We start from the raw sequence: 23,324 nt of genomic DNA, 5'->3' as shown, positions 1-23,324 counted from the left end.
CCTTTCATTTCATTTTGCCTTTTGTTTTGCCTGGCTCAATTCACAGTTTAAGTTGGCCCACTGTGAGGTCACCTCCTTTTAGTGGCGCTGTTCTGGGCAGAGCTTGGACTGGTCACACCTGAGCTCTGTGCGTTGTATTTCGCCCTGTACATGGTCTGGCAGGCGGTGGATTTGGGCTTGGTAAACATTTAATGAACTGAATGAGAGTGAACGGGTGAACTCAGATTTTATATACTGTAGTCATTGTTAATGAAATTAAAAGACTTTTTCCTTTTAATATGTAAAATAAACATGATGCAAATTAAATGGAACCTGGCTCTTCATCTTGATAAACTTACCTGTGTGCCTTATATCTAGGGATTTGGGGTGGCGTTGTTGCAACACTTATATTTTTAGTACTATCCCAAATTGTTAACCCCTCGATTGCCACAATAGTTTTACTTTTACTTGAGTGACTTGACTGAACCTAATTGGACTAAGCTTACCTGAGATCAAAAGTGTTGTTGGATCACTTGTTTAAACTAGAAATGTTGAATAAAAAGCATAAAAAGTTTGAGAATCCTCCTTGTTGCTATTCTTTCCTCCACTTTAGCCCCCACACCTCTGGCTTTCACACCCGCATTCACTGACCTTTTCCTGGGCACTGTGACTGCCCCCTGCCCCTCGCTCTGGTTCTCTGCAGCCACATTTCAAACCAGATAAGCCCGTTTTTACCACGTGAGCTCCGAGAACCACAGTAACATTTGGGCATTTTAAAAGGTTAGGCGTCAGACTGCCAGCCTATGTCCCAGCCCGTGTTCCAGCTAGCGCCCGTCTCCAGGCTAAACCTCGTCTCCCTCTCTCTCGCCAAGTGCTTTCTCTCCTTTGGCGTCGTCCAACAGGATTCAATCAAGCAGGGACACTGGGGCACGTTTTGCCTTGACTGCCAATTTGAGCACAAAAGAGGAGAAAAGGAAAATATATCCAAAATGTCCAGGAGAGGGACTGGACATATTCCCGGAAATAGCTCCGATTGGCCCAAAAACCTCTTTCCCATTGACTGTAAGTGTCAAAACCAAGCGTGCTGATCAGTGTGAGCAGCCGCCTTGTACCAATGCTCCCTGAAGGAAAATAAAATCAAAAGTCCTTCTCTCAAAGGACTCCACTTTGTTTGCTTTAGCAGCTCTGTGTCTTTCTAACATATATATTTAAAATTCTCAACTGAACCACTCAAGAGTCATACACCAGTGTACACAGGCACTGGGGGTGAGGTGGGTTAAGTGTCTTGCCCCAGGACACAACAGCAGGCTTCATTTGTGGGAGTAGGATTTGAACCGCTAGCCTTTGGATCAGTGGGCAAATGCTCTACCAACTGAGCTACTGTTACCACCAAAGAAAAGATTTGGCTTTCCGAGCACCACCAAATCTAAAGCAGGTCTATATTAGAAATCTTGTTCTCTCTTTTACAGCTTCGTTCTCTCCAGCCTCTCTCTCCCTCTCTCCCTCTCTCTTGCCCTCTTGTATGCCCCCCCCCTCTTCCTCCTCTCTCTTTTTCACCCTCTTTCTTTCCCTGTCTCTCTCTCTCCGGCTCTCCTTCCCTCTTGTTTTCTCTGTACCTTGTTTAGTTGCAGCTCTGGGCTTTAATTGGACGGTGCTGCCACACACAGACTGAGCCGCTGACACTTTACCAAGATTTTTATTTTATTTATTTCACCTGTCTCTCTCTCTCCTTCTTCCCCTCCTCTCTTTCTTGTCGCTATCTTCTCTCCTTCCCTCTCCTCCTTCCCCTCCTCTCTTTCCTCCCCTCCTTTACTCCTCTCTCCCCATCATCCCTCTACCCTCCTCTGTCTCTCTCTCATCATTCTTCCTTCCTCTCCTCCTTCCCCTCCTCTCTGTCCTCCTTCTCCCCCCCCTCTCTCCCTCTCCTCCTTTACTTCTGTCTCTCCCTGTCATCCCTCTCCCCTCCTCTGTCTCTCTCCCTCTGCTCCTTCCCATCCTCTTTCGCCCCTCTCTCTTACCTCCCTCTCTCTCCTCTCTCCCTCCCACCAGCTCTAGTCCCTACAAAGGTGTGATTACCCAGCGTGCTTTGCAGTACTTCCTCTGTACATTCTATACAGGTACATAAGGACGGCTCGTTAAATCGTCCTTTCATGTGTCAGCTGCACGTTTAGTGTGAAGAGTTTGTGAAGAGTGAGGGAGGGGGACAAATACCTGGAACTCTTTAAAAATAGTTTATCCACAAACAATGAGACAATTTGAAGCATTGTGAAGGACATGTACTCTGTGTACTTCAGAAATTCCAAAGTTAAGGGTAGGTTGTATATATATATATATATATATATATATATATATATATATATATATATATATATATATATATATATATATATATATATATATATATATATATATATATATATATATATATATATATATATATATATATATATATATATATATATATATATATATATATATATATATATATATATATATATATATATATATATATATATATATATATATATATATATATATATATATATATATATATATATATATATATATATATATATATATATATATATATATATATATATATATATATATATATATATATATATATATATATATATATATATATATATATATATATATATATATATATATATATATATATATATATATATATATATATATATATATATATATATATATATATATATATATATATATATATATATATATATATATATATATATATATATATATATATATATATATATATATATATATATATATATATATATATATATATATATATATATATATATATATATATATATATATATATATATATATATATATATATATATATATATATATATATATATATATATATATATATATATATATATATATATATATATATATATATATATATATATATATATATATATATATATATATATATATATATATATATATATAAAAAATAAGCCTGGAATGTTCTGCAGTATGGAATAAACTTGATAAAGTTTATTCCATACTGCATGCCCCTTGACAATGTTAAAGGTCAGATGTGTATGTTGTCCACACAATAAGACAATCTCATGCACAGAAATACACTTCAGGGGCATAGGCCAGTGGCGTGCTGCTTTTCATAAAGTGTAAAGTTTAACATTTTACTTAAAAAAAAATTGAAGTGTCCTGGTTTAGTGTTGGTTTAGTCCTGGTTTAGTTCTGGCTTCGGTCATAGTTTAGTCAGTATTTTGATGTGGTGCATTTGCTGACTGACATGAAATCAGACTAAACTTTTCCAGTTTTAGATCAATTAGGATTATCAAAATAATTTATTTGCTAAATGCCAGAATACTCAGAGAAGGTTTTATGAAGAAAATATTTCATTATTTCTTCAAAGTCAGACATTTACATACATTTCATTAGTATTTGGTGCCATTGTCTTTAAACTATATGACTTGGGTCAAATATTCGTCCTGACAGAACTGGTGTAACTGAGCCAAGTTTCTTGCTTGCACATGCTTTTACCAGTCTGAGAGTCCAGAGTCCATCCCAGAGTCCATCCCAGAGTCCATCCCAGAGTCCATCCCAGAGTCCAGTCCAGAGTCCATCCCAGAGTCCAGTCCAGAGTCCAGTCCAGAGTCCAGTCCAGAGTCCAGAATACAGACTCCAGAATACAGAATACAGACTCCAGTCCAGAGTCCAGTCCAGAGTCCAGAGTCCAGTCCAGAGTCCAGTCCAGAGTCCAGTCCAGAGTCCAGTCCAGGGTCCAGTCCACAGTCCAGCCCAGAGTCCAGCCCAGAATCCAGAGTTCAGTCCAGACTCCGGCCCAGACTCCGGCCCAGACTCCGGCCCAGACTCCGGCCCAGACTCCGGCCCAGACTCCGGCCCAGACTCCGGTCCAGTCTGAGCGCTGATGTAGAGGGTGAGTGGTGGAGCTTAGTTATGCTCTGTGTCTGTGCTGTTGTTGTGTACAGAGGGATTTAAATGTCCCATATGTGCTTTTCTCTAGAGGATCGCAAACGCCTGGTTCAACAGCAGCACAAACACTGTAGGACTGTGGGGAATGTCCTCAACGCTAGTCGTCTATAACACAAAGAAGTGAGAAAAGCGGGTACATGTAACAGGTATTATATATTCAATAATAATACATAAGGTTTATTTATTGAAAAATACCCCCTATCAACCTTACTCATAGTATTACAACCATGAATGAGATGAAGTTAGGGGCATCAAAAGTCAGTAGGTTGTCACAGCTCAATATGGCCTTCAGATTGCAGCATACAGACAGGGTCTAAAGTGCTGTCCTGGGACTGGTCAACCATCTATGGGTGTCTATGTGACCAGTGACTATGAGGTACTTGTATAATTAGAACATGATCTAAAAGGCTGACTGTGAATGGCCAACTGTTGGAGGTGTCGTGATGATGTCATACCCCCAGATGAGGGCAAGAGGTAGATTTCTCTATTGAACATAGAGTTATAAATAGGAGATAAATGATGTCTAAGGCCTCCATTTCTGTTGGGATTCCGAGCTGCTCTTGCACCAGCGTTGGTTTAGTTAATCTCCTACTTAGAAATACATTCTCAGACCTAAATCTAAACAAGGAAATCAATAGGGCTAACCATTATGCTTATAGGTGCGAGCATTAGGAGAACAGTTAACACTTAGTGTAGTTCATTAGACCTAGCCAACAAACACACACTGTAAACAAACAGGTGTGTTAGCTTCAGTGTCATTAGCTCCTCCCTTCAGACAAATATAAGGCAGTGTCCAGCAGTAATCTGACCAGAACTGAAGAAGCTGCCAAGCGTCTTCAAATTTTTGTCCAGTTACATAATTTAATCTTTATTTTGCTATGGATCACACTTGGACGACTGAGGGATTGTACATTTGTCACTGTATTAAAAAACAAATCTGAATTTCAACCTTTCTTAGCTGCCCCCCCATCTGTATTAAATATTATTGGCCTGTAGAGTCCCGATGTCATCTGAAACAAAGTAATACCACACGAGCCTAACAAAATGTCCAGTGACTTAAAACATTAGGTTTAATAGAGTCTAACCTGAACACACATATTTATACTGACACTGCTCCTAATGTGGTTTTGTGTCAGATCTAACTGCGACCGTGAGAAACGTGTGGGCTCTGCTCCGTTGCTGCAAAGATTTCATCACACCTGAAAAACTTAGCTTTTTTTCTTATTTTTTTCTTTTTTGTCAAAACCCACCAGCTCCTCAGACTCTCCTAGTTTGCTGAATTCCCTCTGCCAGGTTGCATCGGCGAGTAGATTTAACTTGACAAAATGCTTCGGAAAATGGTGGAAAAACACGGAGGACTGCTCAAAAGCAGCAGGCAGACATCGCACACTCTCGCCCCCTAATTGTCTTGTCTGGCGCTGCACCCACACCTTCAATTAGCCCAAATAAAATCCTCCCTTTGTGAAATGGGGCTCTGCGGGATCGCTGGTTTTACATGGCGTACGGGAAAAGAACACATTTAAACTGCTTCTTTCTGTCTAGTCTAGTGCTGTCTTACAAATACAGCTTGTTTTAAGTGTTACGGTAGGTAAATAACCACACTAAGCAGGTACAAAATGAATTCTACTGGTGCTGTCTCCATTGAGCAAAATCTCTGGATAATAACTGTTAAAGGTGCATCATGTATCTTTTCTGGTGGAGGGTATGCCATGAGCTTGTCTCCATGGAGATGTTATTGCTTTTCCACACAAACTCGCAAGCACAGCCAAACGTTTAAGATGACAGGGAGAGTAAACTAAAAAAAAACTTATACAAAATGGATTTAAAGAGCACATTTTCAGGAGCCTGTGATCAGTCTGAGTGTTCATGTTCCTGTTTAAGAGTTAAATTTTTGACACAAAAGTTGAGAGTGACTGACTGAAAAACTGTTAACTAGTGCTAGCTTGCTTGTGACTGTAAAGAGGGACTTGTTCAACAGCACAACTCAGCTCATCTGTTATAACGCCAACTAAGTCAGCTCTTACTGGCCACATTGTGTTAAAATAAAGATTCGTTTAAAGTCTAGCAGAGCCTCAAACAGAGCAGAGCCTCTAGTTAGCATCATGCTTCCAGGGAATGTTGTTGCAAAGTATCAATATCAGGGTTGACTTTCCTCAGAGCTGACGTGAAAGTAACTTGCACCACCTACTTGTCTTCATGAAGACAAGCAGGCAAAGATAATATCTCCATCTTGAAGATATGAAAAACAAAATCACAAAGTATACCTTCAAATAATCTAAAATATTCCTAACTAAAGCTGCAATATGTACCTTTTCAGTTTCTCTGCTAAGTCTGCCACATGCTTGTGTTTCGTTGTTAATGATTTACCTGGAATGTTCAGCATAAATGTCTTAAAATAATTTATCTCCATGTAGACAAGTAAGGTGATGGCACCAGGCCAAAGTACAGGTCATATCTGTGTAAAGGCAACCTTACATGGTGATTAAAATACAAGTAATCATGTTAAAGGGTCAGTATCCAAATTATTTTGCATGTATTTGCACAAAATGTGTTTTGTCCCAGTACTGAGATATTGTATAAGCAGCTCTTGACATCAGAATAAGTCCACTGTACTGTCTGTTTGAGAACCAGGAAGTGCTTGTTTAGCATGCTAGTTGTTGTTAGCATTGTTGTAACCACATAACTCCACTCTGGCTTCTGAAAAGTTGTGAAAAGCACTTATGAACTCATCATGGTGAATAATCACGGTGCTCTGAATGCATAAGGTCAGTGAGGAGTAACTTTGGACCACTGCATCACATTTTAAGATAATACAAATCAGTTATGCTGTGGAAAAGTAACAACATTTCCATAGAAACAAGCAGGTGGCAAACACTCAACCACAAAAGTTGCTTAATGAAACTTTAACTATGGTTTTCTGAGCTTGCCGTGTCCGGGAACAGAAGTTAACTTTTACACATTGATTTGACTTGGACGACTATATCCCAACGCAGTCTGCTTTGCACAATAGGCCCCATCACATTTAATTAGCCCACTGTATGTTATTGTCTTTGGCAGACCAGTGTAAAAACCCTCTGACAATAGCACTAACTGGAGAAGTGACGACTCGGACTGAACAGCATCCTCTGGTGAATCTTATCCCTGAAACATACGCACATGTTTGGATAGTTTTAAAAAGCAGGCCACGTGAGGACAGGAGCGAGTGACGGAGGAGGGCTAACAGCTCTAGAGTCATTTAAACGCTACATTTTTGCAGCACTGTTCCACATCAGTGCCTGAAATCCATTCGGGCACATCTATGGCCACCTGAGAAGCGCAAAATACAGATGCCATGCTCAGTAGGGAGGTTGGAGACGTGGAATACTTCACCTCTCATATCATTGTGACCCACTTTGTACAATACTTTTACAGTAATAACTCTGGAGCTGTACCTGATTTTTACCATCTTAAAAACGTGAAAAACATGAATCCATTTTAAACGGTTTGCAGTGGTCCCGAGTTATTCCTCACTTATGCATTCTGAGCATCCTAATTATTCACCGTGATGAGTTTATAAGCGCTTTTCCCCACTTTCAAAGGCCAGAGCGGAGAACAACAACAACTAGCATGCTAACACAACTTCCTGATACTCAAACAATAAAAGGCTTCATAACTGGATGCAGGTAGCATGCAGCGGACTGGTGAATCTCCCTGATTTCGGATGGGTGTGATTGGTGTGAGTAACAGATGGATTAGCCAATGTCATGATCCGCTCTGTCCACTCCTGGTTTTACTCCTGTCCTGTTCCTTCCTTCCCTCACCTGCCAGATCTGGGCTGGGCTCCTGGCTCCTCCCGCGCACACCTGCAGCCCATCAGTGCAATCAACACACCTGCTGTGGATAAAGGGAGCTGGGAGAAGAGACTCAGGGCGGGATTATTGTCGTGTTCACTTCATCCCTGTCGTGTCCCTGTGTCGTAACGGGTGAGTGTAGCGGACCAAAGGATGCAGACTCGGGAATATTTACAGGATCTATTGTAGAAAATAGGACAAGTACAAACAGCGGGTGATCCGGAGGTGAGCAGGTGAGCAGGTGAGCAGGTGAGCAGGTGAGCAGGAACACAGGAAACACAGGGACCGGGGACATGAAGGGACCACAGGACGACAGGCAGACCAGACGGGCGTAGGGCAGAGCAGGCAGGAGACATCCAGGGCCGGAACACACAGGAACGCAGGCAGGAAAGCGGTGACACGACAATGATCCCGCGCTTAGTCTCTTCTCCCAGCTCCTTTTATGCACAGCAGACGTGTTGATTGCACTGATGGGCTGCAGGTGCGTGTGGGAGGAGCCAGGAGCCCAGCCCAGATCTGGCAGGTGAGGGAGGGAAGGAGCAGGACAGGAGTAAAACCAGGAGTGGACAGTGCGGATCATGACAGCCAATATCAAAACTAATTATGAGGGGAAAAAAGAAAGGAGATAAAAATGTCACAAGGGACTGAAAAACATTGTGGGTTTCTTCGGAATCAGTGAGGGAAGCACTAAAGTCTCATTTGTGGTGAGAGGAATGTGATTTTGTCCTAAAAGGTGGGTGACCAATGAGCTCCTCCAGTTCACATGAACCCCCCACCCCAAAAAAAAAATTGGACGGACATGTTTGTTTGGTCCTGACTCAAGGCGTGAAGGAGGGAGTGGAGACCAGACCGATATCCCTCTATATAAAAATACAGAGATATGTTTCTGGATTTGCCAGGAGAGCAGGTGACAGACTCTTCACCAAAAACATTACACAGTTCTCCTTTATTTTCTGAAATGAAAAAAATGAACCTGAAACTCCCGAGATATTAACCAGAAACCTCATAAAACCATTTGCATTTTGACTTTTCTAACTGTTTTTTTTTTTTTTTTTACCGTAGAATATTTAGCTGTTTGCAATTCAATTTCCCCTCTTTAGAATGGCCTCATATGAACACAGAATATTGCTTCGGCTGAGACAATTTGGGTTTGCTCTCCTCAAACGCAGCCACACGCCGCGTTGCCATCACCTCCAGACGACTTCATCAAATGCGTTTACCACGAGAGCCGGAACTAACAGAGCCATATCTCCACAGTATTGGCCTCCAGTCGACTGTGAGCGTCTTCTTCAAACTGAGGAGGAGAGATATCACAAACACACCCCGGCAAAAGAACACCGGAGAGACAAAGAGGCGTGATTACAGCCGTGACTCAAGCCACCTGGGTCTCATGAAGGAAACATGACTGAAGCGGAGGGGCTTTTGAATACTGGCATGCAGGGCGGCTTCAGTGTGTCTTTGGAAATAAATGGATTTACAAACCAGATGTAATAAATAGAGGCATTGTTGATGCATTTTTTCAACCCAAATAAAAGGTGCTCCAGTTAAGGTTGTCCTGACCAAGCCTTGTTCAAGATCTGGAGATGGGTCTCACTGTGTTTGCAACTGAGTTCTTAAATATGTTCATATGTTTTAAAATGTATTAAAAAACTAAAAGGGTTCTATAATAATTTGCAAGTGTTTTACATAAGTATTTAATTTGGTTGTGGTTTGGGTTAAATAAAAATATTGCAGGATAATTCTACTTCCGGTTGACCATGCTACTTCTGTTTTTTGTTTTTTCATGGTAAACAAGACGAATGTGAGATCTGGCATGGCACCTGTCACTGGCCATGTCTCAATTCGCCAAATGAAGTTCGAAGTACTCTTTGAAATACTCCTCGAAATATCATTCGAAGTACCTGGCCAAAAATGGGTACTCCTCAGTGTAGCCGCCATCTTGCCGAAACGTGTCTTTGTGCGTACCTTACATATACAGACCTATGGAATGCACCGGAATGTTATGCAGACCAGCGTGGGCCTTATGAAGATACCGTGCGGTTTAGAAGAAGGGTCCTCCTAATACCCACACACACACACACACACACCCACACCCACCCCACACACACACCCACACACACACATTGGGGGACCCTATAAAAGCTTGCATCTCAGGACTCTCTTCGATCCTTTCCTGAGAGTCCGTCGCTTCATTTTTCATTTTACCTGTGGAACTCATTAAACCTTCTGACTTTATGTTTCAGACTCTTCTTCCTCTTTGACGCTTACACCAGAAACAAACATTCTTACATTACTCTTATTACTGCAATAATAATTTCTAATGATAATAATGTATTCTTCTTATTGTCTGCGAATAACTGCATGTTCCTTTATTCAATCTATCCCCCCCAAACCAGCCCAGAAAATTGTGCAGAAAAATAAAACTGAGTGTGCCAGTCCTCTAAAGGTTTTTAATTATCAAACACACGGCCTGTACAGATCTTTATTCAGATGTAACAGTTTCATGTTGCATTGTTGTAGGTGACGTAAACCAGTACGAACACTTGAACGTGTATTGCACAAGTTTTATACAAGATGAATGCACTTTATTTTTGTGTTACATTCAGCTCTATTGTGTTATTGTACTCTTTCGGTTTTCACCATCTGGAAAGGAAAATAAAAGCAACAAAACGTCCTCTGTGGTTCCAGTTCTTCTCCAACGGTGTTATATTGATGACACCACACTCACAGCTCCTGACAGTTTGACACAGCAGCACTGGGTCAAATGTAGAGGACACGTTTTCTGTTCAAAAGTATCGTTTTATTCAATCTTTTATAATGGAGAAAGTGTCTTAGCCAAAGGCACAACAAAAAACTGAAGCGGGATTCAGTCAGAGCTTCTGGTTATAGGGCAATAACTTTACAGTAGCAGTGCAGCAGAAGAAGAATCACTATAAACAGGTCCGAGAGTGTACACACCAGGAAAGTTTTTACCGTCTTAAAAAAAAAAAATAAATAAATAGTCATCACAATGAGTTTATAAGCACTTTTCACAATTTTCAGAGACCAGTGTGTCGTTTTGCCATTGTGGTAAAGCTGTCAACAAAAAGGTAAACAAGCACTTCCTGAATTTTGAAGAAGAAAATGTTTTATAATTAGATGCAGACAGCACATAGACATATTTTTCTCAAATGCAGAGACCCTTTTAACACTTGTCTAAATTATGTGCAATTTTTTCAGCATCAGCAGAGGATCTCCATGTTCTAATTGTCATCTATTTTGGGGCTAAAAAATACAGCCTCAGCATCTTCTCAAGTCTTGCTGTTCACATTATTGTGGAAGTTGCCGTGGACGCTGCCATTGTCATTCAGGTTGTATTATTTTGCATGGAGCTGATCTTGACAGTAAATAAGTTCTATAGGGGCGTTTTAAAGTCTCCAGAGAATCGCTGCAGTATTGACTTGTTGATTACATGAACATTGGACGTTTTACACAAATGAACCTGCTTTATATCAGATTTTAGTGGCAAAACTTTTCCCAAATTCCCCCTTGGAATGAATGGGATTCTCACTTAACTGTGCCACCAGAAAGAAAGCACTTAGTTGCATTTATAGCAAAAGTGGGCAGAGCTGAATAAGATCCCAACCCCACGGGTCAGCTCAGGTTGAGCCACTATTGCACCGTCAGTGTTGCAGAATAATTACATTAAAGATGACGGCAACACACGGCCTCGTACAAGGTGAACATACAGAAGTCTCTCATTACCTCACACAGTATTAAACTGAGACGAGCTATTTTCAGCTGAATGTGTTTTCAAATGCAACAATAAAAACCAAGCCGTATTTGGCCGGTGTAATTGTCTTAAACGATGATTCTAAAAAGTCCATTATTTTGGGCCATTATTTTCTGATATTAAACTCCATCTCGTCTCTCTCCACATGTTTTGTTTTGACGCTCTGAAACTCTCCCGTTGCTTTCACACAGAGAAACATTTGCTGCAGATCTGAAGCTCTGGGCTCCTAAGTCCCTGTAATGTCACCTTTATTTATTTGGCCCGATACATCAGAGCCGCATCAGTGACTGCGATTCCTCATGTGATTCACAATTAGACCGCATCACGCCAGCTCCAATCTCCGCCGCCATCACCACGGCGATGGGCAAATCTCATCAGCGCCCACTACAGGCCCAGCACAATAAAGCCCCGCCCCCCACAGACCAGGGAAGAGACTCGCTGCACGGCTCGGAGTGAGCAGAGCCAGAACAGAAGGTGACATTTTAGGGACCGCAGACATCCAGAATCCAGGTCCAGAGAGGAGCGGAGGTTTTCAAAGAGCGAGCACCTGGCACCCCTCCACACACAGCAGAGGAGGAGCTGCGGGAAACGCTCTAATCTCACAAAGTTTAGACGCAAACTCTGACTCATTTGTTTATTTAAAGAGGAAAACATTTTAAAAAAAGTTTAATAAGTTACACTTTTGTTTTCAATACTTTGTGTCTCCCCTCTCTTTGCTCTCCAAGCTAACTCACTCCCCCTCCAGAGTGCTAACACAACACAATCAGATGCATCCCTCTAATGAAACTACTGCACATCACAGCAGGTTTGTCAAGTTGCTGTGTACAGTTTTGTATCATGTTTTTGTATATTTATGGAGAATTGGGTGATGCGGGCTTGTGGGCGGAGCATTGCACAGAATCTTACAGTTAACCATAAGGAGGGTTTGCATAGGGGAGAGATCATTAGATTACTCAAACATGCATGGATGACATCTAAACCTCTACAGGCATGATCTCCCAAAAAAGATAAATGGTTTTGCACAAAACCTCTTCTTTAAATAACAACTAATGACCAATAATTATGACTATTTTAAGTTTCCTCTGAGGACTCCAGTTTCCCCCATCAACCCAAAACAATCACAACAGGTCAAATCCAGCTAAGGTAGTGCTGACCAAGACTAGCTCAAGATGTGGAGCTGGGTCCCACTGCTCTTGACAGGTATAACCCAGAGAGACCAGTGACCAGACTCACATCTTTGTAAAGTAGTGACGCGTGTAAAAAGTGCACCTAATCTTAGCTATAGTATCTTGTGCATTTCAATATGATTCAAATAGTGAGTTATAAGTCAAATAGTTCAAGTTGCCGATATGACATTACTCTTGTTGTCAAAGTTCTGCCTGATGTCATCTCGCTTATAAACTCCTACGAATCAACAAATGGAGGAGACACAAAAGACAACCCATCCCTCAAATCTCAAATGAATAATGCATTTTTCTGAGTCATAATGAGAACAATCCTCATCTGTCTGTAAAACGCTCATGCTAATCCTTCATTATTTTAATCCTCCTAAAATGGAAGTCCATAATGAAGTGCCATGTTTGGAGAAATCTCTTTATTAAATTAAAAGTAAATTAACACATGTGAATTCCATGTCAAAACACTGCGAAATATGTTCAGGAAGCAAGGAACACGGAATTGTATTTAGTCAGTTATTTAAACCAACCCCACAACTGCACTGCACCGAGGATGTGACTTTTTTAACATTTATGGCCACACGCATTTTTATAGAATGCTTTTCCCCTGTTTATATCAAAGAACCACACACACACACACACACCCACACGCACACCCCCACACACCCCCACCCCCCCGCACATTCACACACACACACACACACACACATTCATACACTAATGTACACAAACACTGGGAGCTGGAATCGCACCGCCAACCTGTGGGTCTTCCGTCATGTTTCATTGATTATAATGACTGCTGCTGCTACTACTACTACTACTACTACTACTACTACTACTACTACTACTACTACTTGATTATAATATAGTTCTATCATCATAAACACACATGCTGCTTTATTTTCCGTGTGTGAGTGATCCATACGTTTGGCTGAACCGCTTGATGAAGATGATGGTGATCTAGATGTTTTCCAGTTTTTTTAAGTCTATTCATCTTTTGCTCCATAGACAAGTTTAATGCCATACTGTGAAACACTCCAGGTAGAATAATTTGGTTTGTGAGGTTGTAGTGTACAGTTTTGTATCATGTTTTTGTATATTTATGGAGAACTGTTGTGTAGGAGCATGGGTGACGTAGGCTTGTGGGCGGATCATTGCAAAGAATCTTACAGCTAACCATAAAGAGGGTTTGAACAGGGCCCAGGAGAGATCTCTAAATGACTCAAACATTCATGGACATCTTAAACGTCTTCAGTCCTGTTTTTGATGAGGGAACATCTTTATTACATCGTCTAAAGCTCCAAAAAGTCAATTTTGCAGAATAGCCTCTTTTAAATGAGCTGCTTTGACTCTCACCTCTAAACACGACTCCATTACCCTTTATGTTTATGCCAGCTCAACATATTGGATTCTTTCTCCTTTCAGAGCGCGGAGAGGAGCCGACCCAGCCGGCTCAGACCCAGCTACAAACCGGTGACGATCCGGCGAAGATCCAGGGATGAGCCAGGGATACGGTTATGGAAGAGCGGATGAAGCCGAGCCAAACGCAAACACAAATCAGAGCATTCTGCGGGCCAAGTGGGCAGAGGGCCTGAGAGGAGCAGGTACAGCACAGGCCCGATGTGAGACAGGCCCGATGAGAGACAGGCCCGATGTGAGACAGCCCGATGTGAGACAGGCCCGATGTGAGACAAGCCCGATATGAGACAGGCCCGATGTGAGACAGGCCCAATGTGAGACAGCCCGATGTGAGACAGGCCCGATATGAGACAGGCCCGATGTGAGACAGCCCGATGTGAGACAGGCCCGATATGAGACAGGCCCGATGTGAGACAGGCCCGATGTGAGACAGCCCGATGTGAGACAGGCCCGATGTGAAACAGGCCCGATGTGAGACAGGCCCGATGAGAGACAGGCCCGATGTGAGACAGGCCCGATGTGAGACAGGCCCGATGTGAGACAGCCCGATGTGAGACAGGCCCGATGTGAAACAGGCCCGATGTGAGACAGGCCCGATGAGAGACAGGCCCGATGTGAGACAGGCCCGATGTGAGACAGGCCCGATGTGAGACAGCCCGATGTGAGACAGCCCTATGAGAGACAGGCCCGATGTGAGACAGGCCCAATGTGAGACAGCCCGATGTGAGACAGGCCCGATGTGAGACAGCCCAATGAGAGACAGGCCCAATGAGAGACAGGCCCGATGTGAGACAGGCCCAATATGAGACAGCCCGATGTGAGACAGGCCCGATATGAGACAGGCCCGATATGAGACAGGCCCGATGTGAGACAGGCCCGATGTGAGACAGGCCCGATGAGAGACAGGCCCGATGTGAGACAGGCCCGATGTGAGACAGGCCCGATGAGAGACAGCCCCGATGTGAGACAGGCCCAATGTGAGACAGCCCGATGTGAGACAGGCCCGATGTGAGACAGCCCCATGAGAGACAGGCCCGATGTGAGACAGCCCAATGAGAGACAGGCCCGATGTGAGACAGGCCCGATGTGAGACAGCCCGATGTGAGACAGGCCCGATGTGAGACAGGCCCGATGTGAGACAGCCCGATGTGAGACAGGCCCGATGTGAGACAGGCCCGATGAGAGACAGGCCCGATGTGAGACATGCCCGATGTGAGACAGGCCCGATGTGAGACAGCCCGATGTGAGACAGGCCCGATGTGAGACAGCCCGATGAGAGACAGCCCCGATATGAGACAGGCCCAATGTGAGACAGCCCGATGTGAGACAGGCCCGATGTGAGACAACCCAATGAGAGACAGGCCCGATGTGAGACAGGCCCAACGTGAGACAGCCCGGTGTGAGACAGGCCCAATAATGAGACAGGCCCGATGAGAGACAGGCCCGATGTGAGACAGGCCCGATGTGAGACAGCCCAATGAGAGACAGGCCCGATGTGAGACAGCTCAATGACAGACAGGCACGATGTGAGATAGGCCCGATGTGAGACAGCCCAATGAGAGACAGATACGATGTGAGACAGCCCAATGATAGACAGACACGATGTGAGACATGCCCAATGTGAGACAGGCCCGATGTGAGACAGGCCCAATGGGAGACAGGCCTGATGTGAGACAGGCCCAATGACAGACAGGCCTGATGTGAGACAGGCCCAATGTGAGACAGGCCCGATGTGAGACAGCCCGATGTGAGACAGGCCCGATGTGAGACAGCCCGATGAGAGACAGCCCCGATATGAGACAGGCCCAATGTGAGACAGCCCGATGTGAGACAGGCCCGATGTGAGACAACCCAATGAGAGACAGGCCCGATGTGAGACAGGCCCAATGTGAGACAGCCCGGTGTGAGACAGGCCCAATAATGAGACAGGCCCGATGAGAGACAGGCCCGATGTGAGACAGGCCCGATGTGAGACAGCCCAATGAGAGACAGGCCCGATGTGAGACAGCTCAATGACAGACAGGCACGATGTGAGATAGGCCCGATGTGAGACAGCCCAATGAGAGACAGATACGATGTGAGACAGCCCAATGATAGACAGACACGATGTGAGACATGCCCAATGTGAGACAGGCCCGATGTGAGACAGGCCCAATGGGAGACAGGCCTGATGTGAGACAGGCCCAATGACAGACAGGCCTGATGTGAGACAGGCCCAATGTGAGACAGGCCCGATGTGAGACAGACCTGATGTGAGACAGTCACGTTTTATATATATATATATATATATATATATATATATATATATATATATATATATATATATATATATATATATATATATATATATATATATATATATATATATATATATTAATGGTACTTGTACTAGTACTACTACTACTGCTGACACTACTACTGCCACTGCAGCCAGTAGTACTAACACTACCATTGCTATGTACTACGGTATGGTACAACATATCCAAATATCTGTATTTAATCCTGACCAGAGCGACAGTGGCAACATAATTACTGTATTTTTATTTATTTATTTTTTTTCTGGGGATTACTTTATAAAGACGTACTCATGTCTTTTGTAAATATATTTGAATTTGTTGTAAATAGGATAATTTAATCGGTAAACACTGTAATCTATAACGTCATTTGTTGTACATGCACATATTAGTTATAGGATGTAAATATGTCTAGACTATATTTTTGTGTACATTTACTTTTATAATACATATTTTCTGTCTTGAAAGGAATACAAATTCCCAAATTTCTCAACTTTCAGTTCTGTGTTTTTGCTTTTTCTTTTGATTTGTTGATGGTGATAAATATAGCAAATGAAGTCAAACAAACATGTACAATTACTGTATTCTGTGATCTAATATTCATGAGGTCAAATGGGGGTCACAGCTGTAGTGACTCACTGCACAGGTGGAGTTCATCTGGCTTCTGTGACTAAGTGAACAAAGAGCTTTGAGTGACAACTTGACCCGAGTCCGGCCCCAGATTTACAGCTCCTCCAACATCTGTGTAATTATCTTGTTTGTGTAAACACATGTTGATATAATAGTGAGTATGTTATGTTTCATTATGAACATTACACATAAATCAATTCAACACATAGTGGCCATATACAGTATTTTACCATGTCTGTTTCTACTAAACATTTGACTCATTCAAATGAATAATTCTGTTGGCAATGCATAATAAAGTCATAGGCCACTGTGTTGAAAGCAGCAGGTACTTGGTACAGGTAGGGAATCAAACTCGGATCTCTATGTTCCTCCTGTTTTGATGTAAAGCACTTTGAATCTTGAATGTGAAAAAGCACTATATAAAAATATAACATTTACAGCATCCAAATTTTCCAAAGTTTAATCATTTTAAAGTTCCTCTCTTTATTTTCACCATTTGCTCTTTATTTTTTGTTTTTAGTTTGCTCTTTCATCCATCCATCCATCCATCCATCCACCTTCTTCCGCTTTATCCGGGGCCGGGTCGCGGGGGCAGCAGTCTAAGCAGGGACTCCCAGACTTCCCTCGCCCCGGACACGTCCTCCAGCTCCTCCGGTGGGACCCCAAGGCGTTCCCAGGCCAGCCGAGAGACGTAGTCCCTCCAGCGTGTCCTGGGTCTTCCCCGGGGCCTCCTCCCGGTGGGACATGCCCAGAACACCTCCCTAGGGAGGCGTCCAGGAGGCATCCTAAGCAGATGCCCGAGCCACCTCAGCTGGTTCCTCTCAACGTGTAGGAGCAGCGGCTCTACTCCGAGCTCCTCCTGTGTGACCGAGCTCCTCACCCTATCCCTAAGGGTGCGCCCGGCCACTCTGCGGAGGAAGCCCATTTCAGCCGCTTGTATCTGCGATCTTGTCCTTTCAGTCATTACCCAAAGCTCATGACCATAGGTGAGGGTAGGAACGTAGATTGACCGGTAAATCGAGAGCTTCGCCTTCCGGCTCAGCTCCTTCTTTACCACAACGGACCGATACAGCGACCGCATCACTGCAGACGCTGCACCGATCCGCCTGTCAATCTCCCGCTCCATCCTTCCCTCACTCGTGAACAAGACCCCGAGATACTTGAACTCCTCCACTTGGGGCAGAGACTCACCACCCACCTGGAGAGAGCAAACCACCTTTTTCCGGTCGAGAACCATGGCCTCGGATTTGGAGGAGCTGATTCTCATCCCAGCCGCTTCACACTCGGCTGCAAACCGCCCCAGTGCCTGCTGCAGGTCCTGGCTCGAAGAAGCCATCAGGACAACATCATCCGCAAACAGCAGAGATGAAATCCTGTGGTTCCCAAACCAGGCCCCCTCCGGCCCCTGGCTGCGCCTAGAAATTCTGTCCATAAATATAATGAACAGAACCGGTGACAAAGGGCAGCCCTGGCGGAGTCCAACATGCACCGGGAACAGGTCTGACTTACTGCCGGCAATGCGAACACAGCTCCTGCTCTGGTCATACAGGGACCGGACAGCCCTTAGCAAAGAGCCCCGGACCCCATACTCCCAGAGCACCCCCCAAAGGACACCACGAGGGACACGGTCGAATGCCTTCTCCAGATCCACAAAACACATGTGGACTGGTTGGGCATACTCCCATGAGCCCTCGAGGACCCGATGGAGAGTATAGAGCTGGTCCAGTGTTCCACGACCAGGACGAAAACCACACTGCTCCTCCTGAATCCGAGGTTCGACTATCGGTCGGATTCTCCTCTCCAGTACCCTGGAATAGACCTTACCGGGAAGGCTGAGGAGTGTGATTCCCCTGTAATTGGAACACACCCTCCGGTCCCCCTTCTTATACAGAGGGACCACCACCCCGGTCTGCCATTCCACAGGTACTGTCCCCGACCGCCACGCGATGTTGCAGAGACGTGTCAGCCAAGACAGCCCCACAACATCCAGAGACTTGAGGTACTCAGGACGAATCTCGTCCACCCCCGGAGCCTTACCACCGAGGAGCTTGCCAACCACCTCAGTGACTTCAGCCAGGGTGATGGACGAGTCCGCCTCTGGGACCCCAGTTTCTGCTTCCTCCTCGGAAGACGTGACAGTGGGATTGAGGAGATCCTCAAAGTATTCCTTCCACCGCCCGACAACATCCCCAGTCGAAGTCAGCAGCTCTCCACCTGCACTGTAAACAGTGTTGGTGAAGCACTGCTTCCCCCTCCTGAGGCGTCGGACGGTTTGCCAGAATCTCTTTGAGGCCGTCCGATAGTCCTCCTCCATGGCCTCCCCGAACTCCTCCCAACCCCGAGTTTTTGCCTCTGTGACTGCCCGAGCCGCGGCACGCTTGGCCCGCCGGTACTCATCAGCTGCCTCAGGAGTCCCACGAGCCAACAAGGCTCGATAGGACTCCTTCTTCAGCTTGACGGCATCCCTTACTTCCGGTGTCCATCACCGGGTTCGGGGATTGCCGCCGCGACAAGCACCACAGACCTTACGACCACAGCTACGAGCAGCCGCATCGACAATAGAGGTGGAGAACATGGCCCACTCGGAGTCCATGTCTCCAACCTCCCCCGGGATCAGGGAGAAGCTCTCCCGGAGGTGGGAGTTGAAGACCCCCCTGACAGAGGGCTCCGCCAGACGTTCCCAGCAGACCCTCACAATGCGCTTGGGCCTGCCAGGTCTGTCCGGCTTCCTCCTCCGCCAGCGGATCCAACTCACCACCAGGTGGTGATCGGTTGACAGCTCAGCCCCTCTCTTCACCCGAGTGTCCAAGACACGCGGTCGGAGGTCAGATGACATGACAACAAAGTCGATCATCGACCTCCGACCTAGAGTGTCCTGGTGCCACGTGCACCGATGGACACCCTTGTGCTCGAACATGGTGTTTGTTATGGACAAACTGTGACTAGCACAGAAGTCCAACAACAAAACACCGCTCGGGTTCAGATCGGGGAGGCCGTTCCTCCCAATCACGCCCCTCCAAGTGTCACTGTCGTTACCCACATGGGCGTTGAAGTCCCCCAGGAGAACAACGGACCCTCTCGTTCACCGGAGTGAACCCCAACACGCAGCGGCTGAGCTGTGGGGCAATGAGCAAGCCCACACCAGCTCGCCGCCGCTCCCCGCGGGCAACGCCAGAGAAATGGAGAGTCCAACCCCTCTCAAGAAGTTGGGTTCCAGAGCCCAAACTGTGCGTGGAGGTGAGGCCGACTATATCTAGCCGGTAACGCTCAACCTCCCGCACAAGCTCAGGCTCCTTCCCCCCCAGCGAGGTGACGTTCCACGTCCCCAGAGCTAGTCTCCATGTCCGGAGATCCGGTCGTCGAGGTCCCCGCCTTCGACTGCCGCCCGGATCTCTCCGCACCCGCTCTTTCATCCATAATTTCAAATTGGGGAGGTGGTAATTCAGCACTTGCTTATACCTTGTATAAGCTGTTGTCGTTTATGGCAAAGGTAGTTCCATGCTCCAGTCAGCGACTGAAATTCAAATCAATGTGAGACTGACTTGAACACACACAAACACAAAAGATTAACCAAATTTTCCAAAATAGAATGCATCCATTATTTATTAGTGATGGGACTTTCGCCTCTTTTATGGGATCCGAATCTCCGAATAAATCTGTTCCTTTCAAAGGGCTGTCCAATAGACTGGCTCATTTTATATTTATTTACATGAAGCCAATGTGAGAACACATTTAACTACAAACTAATCAAGGGCAAAGGCTAAAATGTGTTTAAAATGGTTCAAACTGAGAGTGGGAGCGTGAAATGACGCTTAATGAAATGAGGCAGTTGCAATACCATTGTAATAATAAGAATAATCACTGAAAACACACTGTTATGATGATGCAAAATTATTCTTATTTTGTTTCCACAGACTGTATAAAGAAGTGGACTAAGTCACCCACAGCATTCAGCTCCAAATGAAGCGCATCGAGGCTAGCAGATATAGCGGCCAATTAGCAGCTCCATATTTGGAATTCCGATAGCGAGTAGCAACCAAACAGCCAATCAGGAGTGAGGCTGTAATGCTCCTTCCCGCTCACACTTCTGCTTTATTAGAGATCAAACGCTTAGCAACACTGTCAATCAAACCTGTTGCTAATGCTAGGGGAAGTGACCCGGGCAAAAAAATGTATGTTTATATCTTGATTTATGGACAAAATAGAGAAATAAAAACCCCAGGATCATGTAAAGTGGGTTAATACTAACATTTAAGACCAAAATGACAAGTCTGAGAGCCGCAGTTACAGTTACAGCATAAATCAGTGTAAAAATGCATAAAAGTACAAATAAATGAGCTCTGGTTCCAACCGTTCACGTTAGAGCTGTTCTGCAAACTTTGAAGCAAACTTGAAGACTTTTCAGATGTTTATCAATGTCCTAGTCGTTTCTTCTCATTGAGCCTCTGAAGTGATTCATGTTTGAGCAATCTTTAATTGCTTCAGTTCAAGATGTCATTTTACCTCCACCGGTACACGCCCACTGTGACTTACGTGCCCACTGTGACTTACGTGCCCACTGTGACTTACGTGCCCACTGTGACCTACGTGCCCACTGTGACCTACTTGCCCACTGTGACTTACGTGCCTACTGTGACCTACGTGCCCACTGTGACCTAAGTACTTCCTTCTCCAGTTTTATTTTCTTAATCACTGATACATGTAGTATCCGGCAGCATCACATAGTAATTTTGGTACAGAAGAAAAAAACATTGATAAAAATGATGTTACTTGCTAGGGTGATATGCAGCTATCCATAGGGGGCGCCGACAGCATGCAGGACTTTGTTGTGATGACATTTACTGCGACGTCAGCTCCCATTGGGCAATGCAGTTTTTTAATGTGGAAGTCAGCGGACTTGTTTCTTTTATTAAGTAATAATATTGTGATTTAAAATGTGAAAATTTTAACATAATGATCCACAGAGATGAGAACTATAGAGAGACACAAGCTTTAAACACCATTTCAGAATAACACATGCAGTTCCTTGGAGCATTTTAAGCACAGAATGGCTGTATCCGCCCTTTAAGTGTTGTTTTTGTTCATCGGGAAACAGCAGATTCTCCGAGGCTGTTTTGTCCAATTGTTTTGCTCCTTGTTGCTTAGGGCTGGCTCAGTGACACGAGTCAACAACAGCTGCCCACATCAATCATAACTGGCCAATATGTCCAGATAATATCCCATAGAAATGATAAACATGTCCTGGCCTTATAACGCTTCGTAAATATAATACGGGACAATAGAAATCACCAAAATCCAATTAAAAGCTTGTAATGTTGAGCAGCAGGCGATGTTTTGACAGAAATGGCCTGCAGCATTATTTGGTGAAGTCTGCCCATCTGTCCAAATCTCCCCACTACACCTACAATCCTATTCTGATTTTATTTTTCAGGTTTTGGCAGAGCTGTTTACTCCGACCGCTCTGTGGATTTGCTGCTTAAAGTTCAAGGTTATTGTTTCCCAGCAAAACATGTTTACAAAGATTTCTTAATAAATAAATAAAAAATATAATTGAATAGAGAAGTGATGTGTGCAAAAATGTCTGTGTCTCTGGTTTAAAAATCAAAGAAACTGGCTTTTACTGTGAACCCGGAGTTTGTGTTTTGGTTATAATGTGATACTGAAATAAAAAACAGGGCAGTTCCCTCACCACATTTCAACTTGTACAGACTAAAAGAAAGAATTATGGTTTTATATCTTTGATGCTCAGACTGCTGCAGAAGATAAGATGCATAGAAGAAAATGTAGTTCAAATCTAGTTAAGGGACCTGATTTACTCTACTATTCCACTTAAACAAGCAAAGGCTCGCTTCAGTCCAATAATGACTAACCTTCTATCAGACGTAATGTTGAAAAAGAATCAAAAGACATACAAACCCCCCCCCCCCCCCCCCCCCCACACACACACACACACACACACACCCTGCCCGCTCCCTACCATCTTTGAGTCACTGTTTTAAACCAGTTTAAATGTAGTTAGCCCTTACAACCCTGTATATGGAACCTAATATGGAATTATTATTATTATTTTTTAATATAATGTATTTTTCAACACTGTCTCAGCAGACAAGTAGATGGTGGACGCTCCTCCAGAAAGGTCTGATAAGTGTATCATAGTTGTTTTGCCTGGAATGTTCCACAGTGTGACATTAAACATATGTATCCATGGAGACAAGCAGGTGTT

The sequence above is a fragment of the Periophthalmus magnuspinnatus genome, chromosome 20, assembly GCF_009829125.3.
Source record: "Periophthalmus magnuspinnatus isolate fPerMag1 chromosome 20, fPerMag1.2.pri, whole genome shotgun sequence".
In the NCBI taxonomy this organism is placed as follows: Eukaryota; Metazoa; Chordata; class Actinopteri; order Gobiiformes; family Gobiidae; genus Periophthalmus; species Periophthalmus magnuspinnatus.
The sequence above is the reverse complement of the archived record's forward strand: the minus strand, read 5'-3'. Positions refer to the sequence as shown.